Genomic DNA, 21,247 nt, shown 5'->3' with positions numbered 1-21,247 from the left:
CATCCAGATCTTGCCAGCGGCTTCCGTGGGTCCTGCAGCCCTGACTTCCTCTAGGTATCTCCAGCCAGCTACTGCCCCTGTCTTTGCCTGCTTCCCCCTGGTGTCCTTGGGCAACCTGAAGGTCTGTTCCCTTAAGTAGTCTGCCGCCTGGTGGATTCCAGGGGAACTGCCGGGGCCTGAGGCTGAAGGCACAGGCACTGAATCCCTGACTCCAGCTGAGAGGTCAGAAACCAGGCTCTGAGCCACCACCTGCTGAGACTCCAGGATGTGGCCCCTCACCAGGCAGTGTTTACCTGGGGGTCCCAGGACCCACTGATGTGCGAAGGTCACCTTCTTTCTTTTTTTTAGGTGAAAATGACATACAATAAATTTCACCCATTGTCAACAATGACAGAGTTGTTCAGCTAGTGCCCTAGTGTGTTTCAGAGGCTTCCTTCACCTTCCCACACTCCCTCCAGCCCCTCTGCAGACAGTCTCCGCTCCCTCCTCCAGCCCCAAGCAGCACTGATCTGCTTTCTGTCTCTGTGCATTGCTCCTTTCTGCTCATTTTACATAAGCACAATGAGAAGGTTTGTAGTTCTTGGTGACTGGCTTCTTTCACTTAGCATCCTTTTGAGGTTCCTCCATGCTGTAGCTTGGATCAGATTTCTGTGCCTTTTGTTGCCCAATAGATGCCAGGGTACAGATAGGCCTCATTGGGTTTGTCCATTCACCAGCCGATGGCCCTTTGTGTTGCTGTCAGGTTTTCCCTATTGTGAATAACGCTGCCCGGAACATTTCTGACCAAGACTTGAGCAGACATATGCTTTTACTTCTCTCAGATAGATTCCTAGTTGTGGAATGGTTGGGTCCTATGGCAAGCTTGTGCTGAACTCTTAAGAACTCTCAAAGTGGCTTCCGCAGTGGCTCTTATATTTTACGTTGCCACCGGCAATATAAGAGGGTCCAGTTTCTCCACATCCTCAGCAACACTTGGTATCGTCTTTGGAACATAAGCACACTAGTTGATGTAAAATGGTACGTGGTTGTCCTTGCATTTCCTTGAGCACTAATAACATATTACTAATAACCTTGATTACCTTTTTATGTGTCTCCTTTGGTACATGTGTATTCAACTCTTATACTGGCTTAAAGGAGTGTGTTGCTTCGGCCCATTGAGTGAGTTCACAGTCCTCTTGTCTCTCGTGAATGTGAGTCCTCACTGGGTATTTAATCCACAAATATTTCCTCCTAATCAGTGGCTTCTCTGTTCCTTTTCTCAGTGGCAAAGTTTGATGCAAAAAACTTCTTCATCTTCAATTTTCTCTTACGTATCGTGCTCTTGCCGCAGTGACTTAGAACTCTTTGCTTACTGTGAATTCCTGACCATTTTCTCCCATGTAGTCCTCTTGCACAATAGTTTTGGCTCTTATACTTAGATCTGTGACCATTTTGAGTTCATTGCTGTGTAAGGTGTGATTTCCTGCAACAGCAGTGGGGGAGCTTTGTCCTGACAGGTACAGGAGAGCCTGGGGGACAACTTTGTTTCAGAGTTAGTCTCCCCTGGGCCAGGAATGGAGATTTGACCCTGCTGCACCTGTTAGTGAAAGGCTGAGTGCCTTTGGGGAGGGGAGATACATGGGGCTGGGGTCATATACGGCATGTACTCCCCGTTCTCTGGGACTGGGTAAAAAGTAGCTCCTGGAGCCCCAGGGCAGTCCTGCTCACAGGTGTCTTTAGAAGCACAAACACACTGAGAGCAGGAGAGGCTAACACAGAAAGGACCCCAGGGATCCCAGGGGATCTGGGTTGGGATCCGAGAGGGTCTTCTGTGGGTGGGTGGGAAAGAGGACTCCCACACAGTTGGAACTCAGGAAACATACCCAGAAGGAGTGGAGCAGATTGAAGACATTTCCCAGAGTTTGCACTATTTTTCCAACATGAAAATCATGGTGTGTGCCTGCATCAAAGGTGCTCGGGGGACCCATGCTTCCTCAGTTGGTAGAGCGTGCAACTCTTTATCTCAAGGTCCTGCGTTAGAGCTCCACGTTGGTCATGGAGCCTAGCTGAAATTAAAAAAATAATAATAATAAATAAAAAATACACAGGTGCATGCGTCAGGAATCTGGAATTACTCCCCCTAAGGAAAGGATGGGGCAGCTCCCTTAGTCCTTGCAGGTCAAGAGCCATTCTGCGCCTTAGAGAATCCTAAAAGTTGCTTGATATTTCCTCAGATCAACCCAGAGATTCTACACTTTTAGTATTTGTTGGGTTTCCCGTGTATGGTCAGAGGTCCACTGGCAGACAAAAGTTGACACACGGAGTACAGAGTAGACCAAAACACAGAATAGTACCTGGATGCACCACATTAGTCTCTGTCCTCACTGCGGTCTCACTGAAAATGAGAATGGGCAATCGAAATACCTGGTATTCAACACACATTAGGAAAAAATGGAAAGTTTGGGTTAACAGTTTAAATTATTGTGTCCCCAGATTGAATCTGATGGCAAGTGGAGACTCTGTTGAACGTCTTCTAGGTTCTGCAGGTGGAAATGAGGGGCTGAGGGACAAAGCAATTTACAACTGAGAGTAACTTTGGTAACTTAGTACCTTCACACTTGACACAGTTTTCTTTCATTTTGTCTGATGCCCTGCTGTCATGTTTGATTCTAACCATATTTGTACAAGGAAGTTGATATCAATAGCAAACCTAAAATCCATACCACTAAATATCACAGTGCTTATTCCTAATGGTACTTTAGGCTCGTTTCTAACTGCCTGTAGTTTCGTTATGACTGACTCTGAAGGCAGCCCATTCTAGCCATGTGTGCACTTCTCTTTGGCCCCACCTCCAGGTTAAGCAGTGCACCTGAGAGGGCTCTATCACTGGGGGAAGGACGTAGGTCAGACAGGTAATAAAGAGAAATGGGGGGACTGGGAGTCAGCAAAAAGAAAGCATAATTATCAGTGCATTGATTCCAGAGAGGACCATTATATTGCTTTTTAAAAACTATTTTCTTTACTTCTTTGAGAGAGAGCGATTGGGAGAGCAGAGTGGTGGAGGGAGGGGGAGAGTGAGAGAGAAGCAGACTCACCCCTGAGCAGGGAGCTGGACATGGGGCTTATCCCAGGACCCTGGGATCCTGACCTGAGCCAAAGACTGACACTTAACCAATTGAGCCACCCAGGTGACCCTTAAAATAATTTTAAAAAATTTCTGGAATACTTAACATACAGCGTTACATTAGTTTCAGGTAAGATCATGGTATTTATTTTTTATTTTTTTTCTTTAAAGATTTTATTTATTTATTTATTTATTTATTTATTTATTTATTTATTTATTTATTTAGAGCAGGGATTACGGGCAGAGGGAGAGGGAGAAAGAATCCCAAGGAGATTCTGCATTGAGCATAGAGCCCAAACGTGGGGTTCCCACGACCCTGAGATCATGACCTGAGCCAAAATCAAGAGTCAGATGCTTATCCGACATAGCCACCTGGATGCCCCTTGGTATTTCTAAGAATAATATGTTTAGCTTTCTCTCTGAAAGAGGTACTGAGTAATGAGCAAGCCTAAGAGAAACCATGGTACCCATAGGGGCCAAGGTCAGATTGCCCAATATGTACCACAATGGCATATTGATTATTTTGAATTGTAGCTATTTGAATAGCAACTGCTGCAAGGACACTCAAACCCTCCTCTGTCTCCCTGAAAGCAGGAAACCCATCTCCCCTATGAAAAAGGCATCCCCTGTACTAAGAAGTAAAAAGACATCCTTCTCACCAAGGCCTTTAAAGCAGAGGGACTGAATTCTGCATAGAACTCACTCCAAATTAGAGCTCCCAAACGTCCCTTGGAAATGTATTGTCTCCTTGTCTAAAATGTATAAGAAATGTCTGCCTTAATAGTTTCTATTCTTTAAAGGTCTGAATTTCAATATCAGTTCTTCATGCATATTCAATATCTCAGGTAAACTTAATTCTTAGTTAAGCTGGAAGACCTTGAAGGGTAATGGAGGAACTTGTCCTTCCCTGCATATATTTTCCTAGGGAAATTATTGGATTCTTGCTGATTTACAAGCTCCACTTAAACAATGTGTGGAAAAGAAGGGAAACTGTGTTCTTTCATTTGGTCATTTCCCTTCAGTGGATCTGGCCTGGAAATAAGAAAGAAAGAAAGAATAAAGGAAGGAAAAAAAAGGAAAGAAGGGAAAGAACGGAAGGAAGAAAGAAAGAAAAAGAAAGAAAGAAGGAAGGAAGGAAGGAAGGAAGGACGGAAGGAAGGAAGGAAGGAAGGAAAAAGGAAGGAAGGAAGGAAGGAAGAAAGGACGGAAAGAAAGAAAGAAGAAAGAAAGAAAGAAAAGAAAGAAAGAAAGAAAGAAAGAAAGAAAGAAAGAAAGAAAGAAAGAAAGAAAGAAAGAAAGAAAGAAAAAAAAAGAAAGAAAGAAAGAAAGAGAAAGAAAGAGAAAGAAAGAAAGAAAGAAAGAGAGAGAGAGAAAGAAAGAAAGAAAAAGAGACAAAGAAAGACAGACAAAAAAGAAAGGGGGAAGGAGGGAGGGAAGAAAGTGTCCTGGTCAATTTTCCTTGTAAACATCTCGTGACGAATCTGTTGGTGAACACCCAAATGGTGGTGAATGTTGGGAAGGCCCGTCCCTGGCATGCTTTCAGGAGGGTGATTTGGTGTGTATAGAACTATTTAGGGAAACAAACTAAGAATCTGTGGATTAATATGGCCTTATTCGCTAGAAAAAGTCACCTCAGCTATGTAAGCATAGCCATGGGAAATCAACCCAAAGAGTTCCACTTTGTGTGGTAACCTCACACAACATTTAGAGACCATGTATGTTTTGCCTGGGTCAGAGCGTGTCCTCATGTGGGAAATCGGTTCTTGCAGTTAGTGTTAGTGGTCTCAGTTGCTTTGCAGGTACCTCACAATTTCCCTTTGAAAATGTGAGTAAAACTTGATCCTGGGTAAGACTTATGATTAGTGGCGCCTGATTTGGCAATGCAACCTTTTACATCATCCCCATATTTGTTGGATGTGCTCTTATGCAATTATCTGGTCTTTCTTGAAATAGTTGCCATTCGCCAAAATTAAACCTGGATAACCTGTGTACAGAGTGACTGGTGGATGATGGATTTTGTGGCCATTATGGCCAAAATTGTTGCTAAGGTATCTCCCAAAACCATGTATTGTTCTTTGGCACATGCCCATTTGCAACTCCAAAAGCCCAAAGCCATTGTTCCCTGCTACCCTGGGGTCCTTGTCATCAATTCCCCAGAAGTTCAGGATTATAACAGCTCTCATTATCTTTTTTAAGATTTTACTTACTTATTTGACAGAGACACAGAGAGAGAACACAAGCAGGGGGAGCAGCAGAGGGTGCAGAAGAAGCAGGCTTCCTACCGAGCAGGGAACCCAATGTGGGGCTGGATTCCAGGACTCTGGGATCATGACCTGAGCTGAAGGAAGATGCTTAACCTACTGAGGCACCCAGGTGCCCCAACAGCTCTTATTAAATCCCAAACCCTGTCTATCTTGTTTTTGTTTTATACACTATTGTTTTGTGTATATTGTGTATATTGTTTTATATCACTATTTTGTTTTATACAATTTCCCATAGTTAGGAAGACAGCAGGGATAAGAAAAGATGAAGTACAGGGGGCAATCTTACCTTGAAAAAGTACGTCATTTTTGGGAAATCCGCCACCACACATGAGTGAAAAATTGATCCCTGAGACCTATCATAACCTTAGCTGACGGTAATTCCCTTAAGCTAAATCAATAGGAACGTACCTCCCATGAAGCAAGTTGGGGTTTTTATTCCTTGCGGCCAGAAAGAACACACCTCATGGTCTCAGGAAGAGGGTGTTAGAAAGAACCTCTTGTAGATAGGAAATGCCCTTCACGGTGTCCTTCATGTGACAAGGGCTAACGAACATTACGTGAAGGTGAGGAACAGATGTTTACTGTGGTTATTGGGTTTTTGTGTTTTTTTTTTTCTACATCCAACATCACCAAATAATTTATTTGGAATCAGAATTCAAAAGAACATTTGACAGTTGAGAACTGTTTATTCTGATCCAGTTGTACAACTAATCTAGGTGAAATTTCCAAATAAATTTTACATGGGTTTTCCAGGACTGTGGCTTCTCGATGACTTCAAATTTAGGATTTTCAAATGTGAATTCCGGGAACGTATTCATGTCTGATTTACCATATGTGTATTTAAGCTTCAGAAGCTCCCTCCCTAGGTCTTGCTGGTGCTCTGGGCCAGTATCAATGGGTCCTCCAGATGCCCGTAGCTTAGTTCTGTATTCTCTAATCTTGTCCACGATGAGTTTCTGTACAGGACCAAGTTCTTTATTAAATGCCCCCGCGGTAACACCAGTGTTGCTCCTCAAATGAACTGAGACTGCAGACCGAATGAGAGGAGAAACTGAAGAGAATCTGAAGCATCAGGGTAATTCTGACTTGCTCTCAGTCCTGAGCTGCCAGAGCTTCCACTGCCTCCACTATTCTACTTCTGGCCGTGGCTCCGCCCCCACCCGCCTACCCGCCCTCCCAGTGCATTCTCAAATTTTTTTCCTTGGTAGAGATTAGCATACATGTTTCTAAACATTAAAAACCCGGGGAAGTAGAGATAAGCATCTGAACTAGTTCTCTATTGATGCATATTAACAATTAGAAAAGCAGTGGTTTAAAGCAACCAACATGTGTTATCTTGCAGTCCTTTGGCTCAGGAGTTTGGAATGACGAGGGTGGGTTCTCTGCTCACGGAATTGGTCAGTAAGTCGTCCCCCACCTGAACAGGTCTGATAGTGACCTTGTAGTGGTTCTCTCTCCGAAGAGGGCCTGCCCTCAGCATCTCACTCCTCTGGGATCCTCTTCTCTGACCTCATTTCGATCTGTCATGATGCTTTCAGCTTAGCCAGGTAGCTTAGGAGGAATGCTAGAACTGTGGAACCCCAGACCTGATCTCCGCTGTCCCTTCTCCAGGAGGAGAATAAATTACAGAGGTCTTCATAAAGAAATGACCCCCATGAGGGCTGACATTCCCCAGCAATTAGAGCAGAGGAGGAAACCTACAGGCAAACGGAGGGCCTAAAAACCCAAATCATGGAAGCAGGACACAGATTAAGTAGGAGCCCTTCCCAGAAATGTCCCCATTCTCCATTGAAAGCCACTTTGGGTGAAGGGTGTGAGCACTGGGTCTTTCAGAGTCTCCATCCTCGGCTCTTTGTTTAAAACAGGCTTTATCCATACGTGAGAATCTCCTTGGAGCTTTTGTCAGAAATGCAGATTTGTGGGCCTTATCCCCAGGGCATTCTAAGAGGCACACAGTGACTCTGATGGAGGTGTTCTTTAGCTCTGCAGCTGGTGCCCAGGGATGGGACCCCTGTCTGCTGCATGATACCCCATTTCCCGTCTAACATTCCAGTGGTCCATGCTGCCTTCTCGAAGTTATATTCTACATTCTCTATCATACACGAGATAAATATGCTCAAAGAGATAATTAAGTGATCCACAAAAGCATATGGGACATGTGGTGAAGCTGCTATTGGCATCTTGGACTGCTTTTCTGAAGGCTGTGCTTCTATTGCTTCAGCCCAGAACCGGGATTGGGTTTGAATGGAAAGATGGTTGGGACTGGAGATCAGTAAAAGCTCGTTATTGCTGGTAAATTTTATCTATCTGCTTCACAAGTATTTACTGAATGTTTCACCTGGCAGTCTCTCGGACGCACGGGGGACATGGGGTGAGCAGGCAGACCCAGTGCCAGCTCTCAGGAAAGAGAACTTTAGCACAGGAGTCAGATATTTTATAGATAATCATTGAAGTGCCTTTTATTTGTGACTATGGTAAGTATTATTTAATACTTTTGTGTTCTGTGATCCTAATCCCTGAGCCAGTGATGGAAAAGCTAATATAAGTAACAGAATTATATAATTGGGAGAAAAGATTGGTCCCCAGAAAGGCCTTTTTTTTAAGATTTTATTTATTTATTTGACCAAGAGAGACACAGCGAGAGAGAAAACACAAGCAGGGGGAGTGGGAGAGGGAGAAGCAGGCTTCCCGCCAAGCAGGAGCCCGATCCAGGACTCGATCCCAGGACCCTGCGGATCCTGACCTGAACCAAAGGCAGAGGCTTTATGACTGAGTCACCCAGGCACCCCAGAATGGCCTTGTTTTTAACAGTGGAAATACCAACATTTGATCCAACGTCTCCTGAAAATGAATTTTTTATTTTTAAGCTGAACTTTTAATTTTAGTGTTCCCTGAATTTCAAATGTGGGGTTCTCGAGGGTGTGTTCCGGAGCCTCCACAGGGAAGCTTGCAGCCAAGGCCTGTGTGGGGGCACCGTTGCCACTAGGTGTTGAAGGTGTTTGGGAAAATCTCTTCACGTCTCTGGGCCTCAGCTTCCTCTCCTGTATGGTGAGGTTGTTATTCAAATTCTCCAAAGTGCCTTCCTGCTCAGTTTCTGTGAGTGTAGGAGGGTCTGAGGTGCCTGTTAAGCAGCCCTGGGGACTACAGCTGAAACCTGACTTGGTCCCTTCCCTGTGTGTCTCCTGCGGGAGCCTGAGCTGAGCCCACACTGAAAACAGAGAACGGAGGGAGCAGATGGAAGATAGAAAATCAGCAGGTTTGGAGGATGAGAATAACCCTAGGAAGGACAAGACAATGGTGGAGCAGGTGGTTGCCAAAGGAGGTAAAAATAAGGACAAGTTGATTTCAGAAAAATCCAGGGAAACTGAGGAATGTATACAGCAGCATCCAACTCTGCAAGGAGCAGCCTGAGCTAGGCAAAGAGGTTGGAAGAGTAACTTCGTCCATGGTGAAACTGTGCACCTGCCGAGGAGCCCCAGAGGATGGATTGTGGTGGTTTATGCTGCTGGGAAGCACCGGTTCCAAGAGGAGGAGGATGTTACCATGAGGCTCTGCCCCAGACACCTAGCTCCGACTTGGAGCTACCCACACTGTAGGTGTCCTCCAAGAAAGTGTGTACTGAGAGGGATCAGTGATGTTTGGATAAGGGTTGGAGTTGTCCATTCTTACTGCAGATAGTTGTGCCCTAAGGTCAGGAAGGGCCAGGGTAGGGGACCCTTGCATCTGAAGCCACATGATTTTAATAATAATCTTAATAATGCTGCCTGGGTGGGCCTTGAATAAAAAGAGTAACGATCTACTCAGAAAGTGAAGTTTTAGGGAATATAATACATGAGTGGGGTCAAGTGTAGTGTAGTGGGAGGAAAGTTACTGCATTTAATAGCACCTAATGACTTCTGGGGAGACAAACTTGACCCTAATCATGGCTCTAGATGCCAAATAATGAAGCAAACCACTTACTTCCATTGGTAACAGAAACGGGAGACCCTTAATGCCCATAACAAGCTGGAAAGTTGCTCTGCCTGTTGGGTCATGCAAGAAAACTGATCACTTGAAATGTGGTTCAAGAAGGGGCTGGGTTGAGTTTGTGACAGTATGCCCTAGGTCTTGGAGAAAAAGGTTTGGGGCTTTGGAAGTTGCCGGTGAGCTGGCTCATAGTAACTTTACACAATCTTGGGAAAACATGTCTAGCAAAATTTTGGATTCATTGGACACTAAATATTTAGTCCATGATCTGCAATCATTCTTCACAGATTACCCTCTATTTGCTTGAGCGAAAAATGACTTTTCTATTCTTAGAAACACCAAGGGTGCGTGAGTGGCTCGGGCACTTAAGGGTCTGACTCTTGGTTTTAGCTCGGGTCATGATGTCGTGGTAGTGGGGTCAAGACCCATATTCGGCTCCATGCTCAGCACAGGGTCTACTTAGTTTCTTTCTACCTTTCCCTCCTCTCTGTTCTCCCAGCTCACACTTACTATCTCCAAAATAAATAAAATCTTTCAAAAGGAATGATGCCCCCCCAAATGCAGATTTAAACACCTCCTATGATGACTTTGATGAATAACAAGGTAAAGTAGCCTTTTTTTTTTTTTTAAACAGAGAGCAGAATTGTAATTCAGGATGTCAGTGGAAGAGGCAAGTAACCTCCCATCATCTCAACATCTGAAAGTAAACAGGTAAAAGAAGGAATGTATAGAATTATATGTCATGTACACAATGACTGGTTCATTATAAACAAATTGGAATAAATCTATGTGTATATTGACTCGTGGGTCCTGTCAAAAAGGCAGAGCATTGGGAAAAACAAAAACAACAAACCGTCCTGAAAGTCATTTGGGTAATTGGACTTTAAAAAACTATGAGACAAACATTTATCAAACACATTTCAAGCTGTTTGTGAGCCACATTTTTGCCCTTCAAGAGTGAACTTTAGGAGAGACACCTAATACTGAGTGGATGCTTTGGTTTCTTTGAGACATGTCACCTGAGCCACTGGGAATGTGACCTTGTGAGTCACACAGCTGCGCGAGCTTTACCTGACAGGATGTTAAGTTCAGTGCCTAAAGAGTTAACATAAATATGCTACACACACCAATCTTTACTTTAACCAAAGATCATTTACTCTCTGTTGGGGGTATGAAGCTGACACAAAGGACTACAGATTCTGTTGCAGAATCAGGACCCGAGGCTTACAGACTGATGGGAGTGGACACCTACTTCTGATTTGGAGTCGGAGCCATTGTCTCCTAAGGCAACTGAGTCAGACAACCAAACATTCTTGAAGATAGGTACAGTACTTTGGAGAAATTGTACTAATCCTTTCAGTATGTTTGTATGTACATATATACACAAGTGTGTGTATCTTGATCTGTAGCTCTACATGTGTTTTATATGCAGCCACAGACACACACACACACACACACACACACACACACACACACACAGGTGGTTGGGAACCTGTGAGTATGTCATCACAAGCACACATCTGGGAAACGTCAGCACTGCCAGATACTGGTCAGATCCTTCTTCACTCATCACTGGCTGCACTTGTTCCCCTCACTTGACCTTGATTACGTAAACAGTTTCATATTGTCTCTGACCCTACAGGGGACTCATCTAGACATCAGCAGCCAACGTGCCTCGGACAGAACCCTTCTTACGCATTGTTTCTAGTTCTTTCTGAGTTTCATCCTCCATTCTCCTAATGTCTTCCATTGTCAGATCATTCCACTTGTCAATCCAACAAAAAAGCTGGCGATGAAGTTTGTAAATATCCTTTTCTCTTGCTTCTGAATGAAGTTTTCTACTTTGCTTTGCAGTCCCCACCACTTGAATTTGATGGTCACCAGCTTGTAGGCACACATCTGAGGACAGTCAGAGTTGTTTGCCAGCTCCTTCTTCCAGTTGGGTCCCAAAGGCCCTCTCTTGGTCTTGACTGACTGGAATAATGCTGGGTCTTCATCAGCTTTGTAGTCTGCTGGTTCAACTTGACTTCGATCTGCAATATCTATGCGGACAATTTCAACAGTTTTCCATGCGTTCGGATCTAAACCGTGTACATTTTCTAATGTTCCCAAGTCTGGTTTGTGCCATGTTTCAATTTTAATGAAGAAATCATCTTTCATATATACACTCGTTACAACTGAGGCATAATGGTTTGTTCTACAGTAGGGGTATGCGTTCCAGGCTTCCTCGTGAAACACCAAGGAGCCCTCCGGAGCAATCATCCTGACGAATGCAGGAACTTTGCTCCTGAACAGAACATGGCAAAACCACACGGAATTCCTTAATCAGCACCATCTTCCCGGAATCCCCTCACAGCTACCGCCACTATCACCACCACCGCCGCTGCTACCGCCCCTCACGGCGCCTCTATACACAGGTTTTTGATCTTGAGAGTCACCATCCTTACTCCGCATTGGTCAAGGGTCAACCTGTATCTCTATTTACAGAGGACATGCTCCTAAAGATAGAAAAACCTCAAATCATCCACACACAAAAATATTAGAGTCCATAGACTCATTCCGTAAAGTTGCAGGGTACCATATATACAAAATCAGTTGTGTTTCTATGCACTAGCAATGAACAATCTGAGAAGGAAATTTAGAAAGCAATTCTATTTACAATGGCACACAACACAGTAAAAGTGTCAGGTGTAAATTCATTCAAGGAGAGCAAGACTTGTTCACTGAAAAGCATAAGAAGCAATGGTTCTGCGAGAGATGAAAGACCAAATGGGGGGAAAAAAACAACTGTATGCATGCATTGGAAGATTTAATATCATTCATATGGCAATACTATGCAAATAGATCTACAGAGTCAATACAATTCTATCAAAAATTTTTCTTCTGCATTTTCTAAATTCTGTCAATACCTTGTAGTATATTTCCTTTCAGACGTTGTAGTTTTCATCTCTTAAAGATAGAGAGGGTGTTGTTTATATTTTCTATTTCTCGGTTTAACATTTACAACTGATGGAAAACTTATACTAAAAGCTTTCATATCCTTCTCTGGCGGTTCTCACATGTGTCAGCTCTGGATTATTTTCCGATGACGGATCTGGCTCCTGATTAGGGGCCATTTTGCCTGGGAGAGCTCCAGGTCCTGTTCCCTCTACTGCTTTCAAATGATTGCCCCCTGACTTGCTGGCCTTTCCTCCCATGGAGGCCCTGAGCAGGACCTCACTGCAAGCCACACCAGGGACCCTGCACAGCTCTGGTTAGGTGACTTTCCTCAGACCAGCTGGTTGTCCCACATCACCTTTCCCTTTTATTCCCCAGGAATCCCAATTTGGCTGGTAAAATACCTGGCGCTATTTTTTAGGTTAAGCAGGCAGTGTGTCTCTTTGCCTGTTCCAGCTCCTAGAGGCCCCTCCTCCATGCTCAGCCCCAGCCCCAGCCCCAGCAGGCAGAGTCCTCCTCACACAGCCTCCTTCTGACCTCTTCTCTGCCTCTTTGTGTTTTAAGACCCCCTTGTCATTGCAGGGCGCCGCCTGGATAATCCAGGATCATCTCCCCATCTCAAGGTCCTTAACATAAGCACCTGTGCAGGGTCCCTTTTGCTGCAGGATGGAACATGTGCACAGGTTCCTGGCATTAGCCTGAACAGCTCCTAGGGAGGGGGCATTATTCTACCCAGCAGCACACTATTGATCTCAGGTGACAACTAAAGTTGGACGCCCCCTCTCCACCCTCCAATCTTTTCTAATTTAAACATTCCGGGAAAAGTAAACCACTACCTCAAGGCGCAAGCAAGACAAGGCAAATCAGAACCCTAGGGCGCTCCATCCATGACCATACAATTGCCCAAATCTCTTCAAAGTAGTCTGTTTAGTTTTCCAGACCTGGCTATTTTCCCTCCAAAGGCCGACCTGACTGCAGAAATCCCCTCCAGGGGGAAGCGCCCAGCGGTGGAGGGAGGGCAGGCGGTGGCCGAGTGGGGAGCCTGGGACCCCACTAACCCCCTGCTGAGAACGCTGAGCCTGGTTTAAGGGAGCAGAAGCAGTGGTCCCCTTTGGCCCTGCCCTCAACAGCGGGATCCTTGGGCGTCTCCCCGCGAAGCCACGAAGGGGCGCGCCGTCCCTGTCCTAGGAGCCCTCCTGGGGAAGAAGCAGGCCCTGGGATGTGTTCAGCGTGTGGAGTGTTGTGGGCTGGTGTCAGCCCGAGGGCCCAGGGGTTGCGGACTTTTGGTCCTCCCCTCCCCCCCGCAGTGTCCAGGCCTGGGGGAGGCTGTGGGGACTGGTTTGAACTGTACAGGTGCAGCCATGGCACTCGGTGTCCTCCAACCAGGGCCCAAAGGGAAAGAGAGAGAGAGCTAGAGAGAGCAAGAGAGAGTTGTATCTGCTCTTCGCGGGCTGTTGGAAAGTCCTCCCTCATGTTTCTCTCTGGCTGGTACAGCCTCCCCTGGGCTGGGTGGGGGGGGTTGTGTAGGGTTTGGGGGGCCATAGCTGCAGGGAGAGGAAAGAGTGGTAACCAATTCAGGAGACAGAGGAGACTGGGCAGGTGAGGAAGGAAGCCAGGGCACGGGAAGGGAGAAGGGGAAGGGGGACTGGAGGAGGAGAAGGAGGAACACCAGTACTGAAATCCAAGTTGGGAGGGGAGCTGGGGGGCAGGGAGATGGGGTGGGGTTGGGGACTGAGGCGAAGCCCTTGACTTCACGGACGGGGCTTGTCTGATGCAAACCAGGCAACATGGCGGTGGGGTTCTGCAACTTAGAATTCGTGGGGCTGAGGAGGTAGCAGCGCTGTTGCGTCCATCCTATTCGGAAGCGTCGTGTGGAGGGTGAGGATGCTTGCGACAGGAGTGGGTGCCGAGGGTGTTGGGGTGCGCCTAGGCGAGTGAGCCTGTGTGTCCGGTGGAAGGGGGGTGAGACTGGTGTGGGGCGGAGGCGGAGGGAGTCACACTTACCCGGCAGGGGAGACTCCGGGATCAAGCAGGTGGTTTTCCCAGGGGAGGCCCTTCCATCATACCAGGGACATGCTGACCCCCGCGATTTCCCCGAGTATGGACAACTCCTCTGCATTATTTGTGGCAGTGGCAGTGGGGGGCTGCTTTTGCTCTTTCACCTGTTGTTGGTTGTTTAAGAATAGCCTTTGTTTTCTTATTCATTTTTCTGTTTGTTTGTTTTGTCTTTTCCATGACTTTGGCTGATGACATGGGCTGAAGAGGAAGCTCACTCAGGGGACACCAGGACCCTGAAGAAAACACCTCTGCTTTTAAGGGCTGCTTTCTTGAGAATCTGGGTTTGGCTGTTTCTCAATCAAAAGCATGCAGGACAGTTTCTGTCCACTGGTCATACATCCCACCTTGGCTGTCGGGGTTTTTTCTGTTTTTCGCAGAGCAATTTCTCTGCTTATATTTCAGTATGTGGTTTGCAGTCCCTGATCCAGCAAAGGTGCTTTCTTTTCATTCCCCAGGGAACAGGGGTTTGCATCCCTTCTCCTTCCTCCCTCCCCTCCCCACCTATCCCCCCAGGCACCCTGCAAAGCCTCACCCAATCCCCAGACTCCGTATCCTTGATTAGGCCACTTGGTAGCCTACCTAGTATAGCCTTGCTCCAGAGGACCCTTCCGAGACTAGAGAGGGTCCGGCTTGATGTACTGTTTATTTATTGTAAGTTTATTTGTTGAAGTAATCCCTACACCCAAAGTAGGGATAGGGCTCATGAAGCCAGATGGAGACTCCCCTGCTCTCCTGACTGAGCCAGCCAGATGCCCCCTGACAGGCTTTTAAAGAGGCACCTCTGTGTACTCACAAAGAACCCGCTGGGTTTGGCACCACAGACCTTTCCCAAACAGCAGGTTAGCTCTAGGACAAAGGGCCGTGGGCCTTCTGCAGCTCTTGGGCTCAAGCCAAAACTGTCCCTACTGATGTACCTGCATTGCTTTGTCAAACTGAGCTTGAAGGGGTTTCTGGCTTCAGGCTTTCACCAGAGCTGGTGTTTTTTTTCTCTACTCCCTAAAGGCCTCTATTCAGAATCTACAACTGAGGGTCTTCCAACTTTGATTTTCACTTAGGGGAGCCACACCAACTGGGACTCAGCAACGGGTTACTCTTCTGCCAGAAACAATTAAACAAAAGAGCAACAGCGTCACACAAGATGCGCGAAGTGGAGATTTCCAAGATCCTGGGCATCAGGCAAAGGGGACAGCCATCCCGGACACATGGCAACACAATGGTGAGCAGAGCCCTAGAGCTGCTCAGAGGTACTGGCTCTAGAGAGTTTCCAAGCAAGGCACTGGGGGGAGGGGAACTTGAATAGGAGCCCCATGGAGCTCCTGGAATTGAGGACACTGATCTGAGAGAACCCAGGACTGAGTCTCAGGGAGGACAGAGCTGCAGGAAGTCACCTAGCCAGAGCTGTGGAGGGGCCCTGGGGAGGCATGGACAGCAAGTCAGGGGGTAATCCTTTCCACAGGGCCTGGTGCTCACACGGTGCTGGGAATAGTGCCTGTGTCCAACAGATAGACTAAGCAAAAGTAACCCTCTTAATTTGTGAGGAATAGGGTGGAAGACAGGGGGAGGGCTTGCTACAGTACCTGGAACTCATGGTGAGTCCTCCACGGAGCCCTGCTCTGGGCCACTGAACTATGCATTGAAGCAACAGCAGAAATGTTTCCAAGTAACTTCAGTGCATCCCTGAACAAAGCTCAATATTATAGAAAACACAAAAATATCCAGCAAACAGCAAGGTAACATTCACAGTGTCTGGCGTTCCATCCAACAGTTTGAGGTATGCAGACAAAGGGGGGAAATGAGCCCTCCTGAAGAGATGGATCACTCATCTGAAAATGACCCAGAGCTGACAGCAAGATGGGAATCACCAGAGCACAAGAAAGCATTTGTTCTAACTGCATCCCATTGGTGAAAACATTCAGCAGATACATGGAAAATGTTAAAAAAAAAAAAAAAAAAGGACCCAATCTCACATGAAGAGATGAAAACCACAATGTCTGAAAGGAAATGTACTGCAAGGGGCTGATGGTGATTAGGGAAGGCAGAAGAAAAACGTTCAATAGGAATCCAAAAGAATCTGCAGATCCTGCTGTTGCCTTCTGAACCACCTTAACCATTCCAATCCATGAACACAGGATGTCTTTCCACTTGTTGAGGTCTTCCTTAATCTCTTGCAGCAATATTGTGTAGTTTTCAGTGTACAGGTTTTGTGCCTCCTTGACTCAATTATTCTTCGATACCATTCGGGTGGGTGCTGTTGTCCATGGAATCTTTTTCTTAATTGACTTTCCCGGTGTCCATTCCTAGGTTATAGAAACACCTGATTTGTCTGCCTTGTACGCTGCAACTCTGCTGAAATAGGTTATGGACTCTAATAGTCGTGGTTTCTGTGTGTGTGTATTTGGTATTTTTCTGTATACAGGAGTATGTCATTTGCAAATCCAGATACAAATTGTCCCTTGAAGAACCTGGGGGTTAGGGGTACAGAGTCCCACAATTGAAAATCTTTGTATAACATTTGAGTCCCAGAAAACATAGCTACTAATAACCTACTGAAGTCTTACAGATAACAAAAACGGTTGATTAATACATATTTTGTGGGTTACTTGAATTATGTACTTTATTCTTTTGATACAGTGAGTTAGAGTGAAAATATCATTGAGAAAATCATAAGGAAGAGAAAATGTATTTCTACATTTGTACTAGACTGTATTTGTAAAAAAAAAAAAAAAATAATCAACCCATGAGTGGACCGACATTGTTCACTAAAATTCAAAGCCATGTTGTTCCCCAGTCAACTATAGTTTTATTGCTTCGTTTTCAAATGTTTTCCCCTCACCTTCAGGTTTTTAAACAATTGAGTCATAACTGATTCCCCATGTGAGATCAGTTTCACATGGCAACACAGGGATTGGACGACTCTATAAATTATGTTAGGCTGATTACTAGTGTAGGTACCCTCTTTCACCTCGCAGAGCTGTTACTGCACCACCGACTACATAATATGAGATCTGTCCTCTAACATTGTTTTTAAATCTTCACTGTGGATGATGTTTTCACAGAGTATAGGTTTCTATGCCCTCCCCTCCCCCCACCACTACCATGGGCCGCCTTTGGACTTTCCAGAGAGGAGCAGTGACATGTAGGAAGTCCCTATTTTAGGCCACTGCAGCCCCTGATCTTGGACCAGGATGCTCAGCCAGGGCCAGGGAAATATGGATTAGCAGGAACCCTTCTTTGCAAGCCCAGCTCCAATGTGAAGGACCAGAGTGCCTCTTCTAGCCTCCTGCAGGGATGGTTCAGCACCCAGGAGCTGGCCCTACATAGAGGGCCAGAAAAGGGCAGATTCCCCTAAACGCAGCCCAAGTGTTCCATTTCGACTCAGAAGAAGGTGAATAGCAGCACAGGTTCTTTTCCCTATGCTGAGCTTCCACGGGGGGAGCCTCAGTGCCACTGCAGGAGGGAGCATCAAAGGGAACCTTTGGATGTTAACCTAAAGCTTAGTGCTTAGAGCCCACCCAGGGGACCAAACCTACTTAAGATCCATCCAGATCTTGCCAGCAGCTTCCTTGGGTCCTGCAGCCTTCACTTCCTCTAGGAATCTCCAGCCAGCTGGTGCCCTATCTTTGCTTGCTTCCCCCTGGTGTCCTTGGGCCACCTGAAGGTCTGTTCCCTTAAGTAGTCTGCCGCCTGGTGGATTCCAGGGGAACTGCCAGGGCCTGAGACTGAAGGCACAGTCACTGAACCCCTGACTCCAGCTGGGAGGTCAGAAACCAGGCTCTGAGCCACCACCTGCTGGGACTCCAGGATGTGGCCCCTCACCAGGCAGTGTTTGCCTGGGGACCCCAGGACCCACTGATGTGCGAGGGTCGCCTTCTTTCTTTTTTTTTTAAGTGAAATTGACATACAATAAATTTCACCCATTGTCAACAATGACAGAGTTGTTCAGCTAGTGCCCTAGTGTGTTTCAGAGGCTTCCTTCACCTTCCCACACTCCCTCCAGCCCCTCTGCAGACAGTCTCCGCTCCCTCCTCCAGCCCCAAGCAGCACTGATTTGCTTTCTGTCTCTGTGCATTGCTCCTTTCTGCACATTTTACATAAGCCGAATGAGACAGTCTGTAGTTCTTGGTGACTGGCTTCTTTCACTTAGCATCCTTTTGAGGTTCCTCCATGCTGTAGCTTGGATCAGATTTCTGTGCCTTTTGTTGCGGAATAGATGCCATGGTACACATAGGAAACATTTGGTTTGTCCATTCACCAGCCGATGGCCCTTTGTGTTGCTGTCAGTTTTTGCCCATTGTGAATAACGCTGCCCGGAACATTTCTGACGAGACTTGAGCGGACATATGTTTTTATTCTCTCAGATAGATTCCTAGTTGTGGAATGGCTGGGTCCTATGGCAAGCTTGTGCTGAACTCTTAAGAACTCTCAAAGTGGCTTCTGCAGGAGCTGTTATATTTTACGTTGCGACCAGCAATATAGGAGGGTCCAGTTTCTGCTCATCCTCAGCAACACTTGGTATCGTCTTTGGGACGTAAGCACACTAGTTGGTGTAAAATGGTACCTGGTTTTCCTTGCATTTCTTTGAGAAATAATAACATATTACTAATAACATTGATTACCTTTTTATGTGTCTCCTTTGGTACATGTGTATTCGACTCTTATACTGGCTTAAACGAGTGTGTTGCTTCTGCCCATTGAGTGAGTTCAAAGTCCTCTTGTCTCTCGTGAACGTGAGTCCCCATTGGGTATTTAATCCACAAATATTTTCTCCTAATCAGTGGCTTCTCTGTTCCTTTTCTCAGTGGCAATGTTTGATGCAAAAACTTCTTCTTCTTCAATTTTCTCTTACGTATCGTGCTCTTGCCGTAGTGACTTAGAACTCTTTGCTTACTGTGAATTCCTGACCATTTTCTCCCATGTAGTCCTCTTGCACAATAGTTTTGGCTCTTATACTTAGATCTGTGACCATTTTGAGTTCATTGCTGTGTAAGTTGTGATTTCCAGCAACAGCTGTGGGGGAGCTTTGTCCTGACAGGTTTAGGAGAGCCTAGGGGACACTTGTGTTTCAGAGTTAGTCTCCCCTGGGCCAGGAATGGAGATTTCACCCTGCTGCACCTGTTAGTGAAAGGCTGAGTGCCTTTGGGGAGGGGAGATACATGGGGGCTGTGGTCATATACGGCATGTACTCCCCGTTCTCTGGGACTGGGTACAAAGGAGCTCCAGGAGCCCCAGGGCAGTCCTGCTCACAGGTGCCTTTAGAGGCAGAAACACACTGAGAGCAGGAGAGCATAACACAGAAAAGACCCCAGGGATCCCAGCGGATCTGGGTTGGGATCCTAGAGGGTCTTCTATGGATGGGCACATTTTCCATGTATATGCCCTTCTATGGGTGGGTGGGAAAGAGGACTCGCACACAGTCGGAACTCACGAAACATGCCCAGAAGGAGTGGAGCGGATTGAAGGCATGTCCCACAGTTTGCAGTACTTTTCCAATACGAAAATCATGGTATTTGCCTGCATCAAAGGTCCTGGGGGGGACGCATGCTGCCTCGGTCAGTAGAGCTTGCAACTTTCATCTCAGGGTCATGCATTAGAGTCCCACGTAGGTGATGGAGCCTAGCTGAAATTTAAAAAAAATAATAATAAATAGAAAACGAAGAGGTGCATGCTTCAGGAATCAGAATTACTCCCCCTAAGGTAAGGAGGGGGCATTTACCTTGGTCCTTGCAGTTCAAGAGCCATTCTGAGCACTACAGAATCCTAAATGTAGATTAACCTAGAGAACCTACACTTTTAATATTTGTTGGGTTTCCCCTGTGTGGTTAGAGGTCCACTGGCAGACAAAAGTTGACATGCTGAGCACAGAAGCGGACCAAGAAACAGACTGTTACCTGGATGCACCACATTATTCTCCGTCCTCACTGCAGTCTCCCTGGAAATGGGAATGGGTAATCGAAATGCCTGGTATTCAACACAGGTTAAGAAAAAATGGAAAGTTTGGGTTAACAGTTTAAATTATTGTGTCCTCAGATTGACTTTGATGGCAAGTGGAGACTCTGTTGCACGTCTTCTAGGTTCTGCAGGTGGAAATGAGGGGCTAAGGGACAAACTAATTATACAACTCAGAATAACTTTGGTAACTTAGTATCTTCACACTTGACACAGTTTTCTTTCATTTTGTCTGATCCCATAGTCTCATGCTTGAGTCTAAACACATTTGTACAAGGAAGGTGATATCAATACCACACCTAAAATCTGTACCGCTAAATGTTGTAGTGCTTATTCTTAATGGTACTTTAGGCTTGTTTCTAACTGCCTGTAGCTACGTTTCGGCTGACTCTCAAGGCAGCCCATTCTAACCATGTGTGCACTTCTCTTTGGCCCCACCACCAGGTGAAGCAGTGCATCTGAGCTGTCTCCATCGCTGGGGGAAGGATGTAGGTCAGATAGGTAATAAAGAGAAAGGGGGACTGGGGTGCAGCAAAACGAAAGCATGCTTATGTGTGGGTTGATTCCAGAGAGGACCATTGCATTGCTTTTTAAAATTTTTTAATTTACTTATTTGAGAGAGAGTACTTGAGATATCAGGAGCGGTGGTGGGGGTAGTGGAAGAGGAACAGAGAGAAGCTGACTCACCACTGAGCAGGGAGCTGGACATACGGGCTTATCCCAGGACCCTGGGATTCTGACCTGAGCCAAAGACTGACACTTAAACAACTGAGCCACCCAGGTGCGCTTTAAAATAATTTTTAAACTAATCTGGTCCACTTAACATAGGCATTGTATTAGTTTCACATAAGGTCATGGGATTTATTTTGTATTTCTTTTTTAAATATTATTTATTTATTTAGAGCAGGGGTGATGGGCAGACGGAGAGGAAGAAAGAATCCCAAGCTGACTGCACTGAGCATGAAGGCTAAAC

General features: G+C 46.0%; 1 non-coding gene across 1 annotated transcript; it reads left to right on the top strand.

Annotated features, from left to right (window-relative positions):
• Positions 1–14,266: 14,266 nt before the first annotated feature.
• On the top strand, positions 14,267–14,429 carry LOC148161677 (U1 spliceosomal RNA). The gene has a single exon (XR_015767408.1). It is a non-coding gene; the product is annotated as a U1 spliceosomal RNA (small nuclear RNA).
• The last annotated feature ends 6,818 nt before the right edge of the window (positions 14,430–21,247 follow it).

This window comes from Eumetopias jubatus, unplaced genomic scaffold, assembly GCF_037043125.1.
Source record: "Eumetopias jubatus isolate StellerSeaLion01/CBP00866 unplaced genomic scaffold, mEumJub1_p1.0 scaffold_92, whole genome shotgun sequence".
In the NCBI taxonomy this organism is placed as follows: Eukaryota; Metazoa; Chordata; class Mammalia; order Carnivora; family Otariidae; genus Eumetopias; species Eumetopias jubatus.
This window is presented reverse-complemented; position numbering and strand designations above follow the sequence as displayed.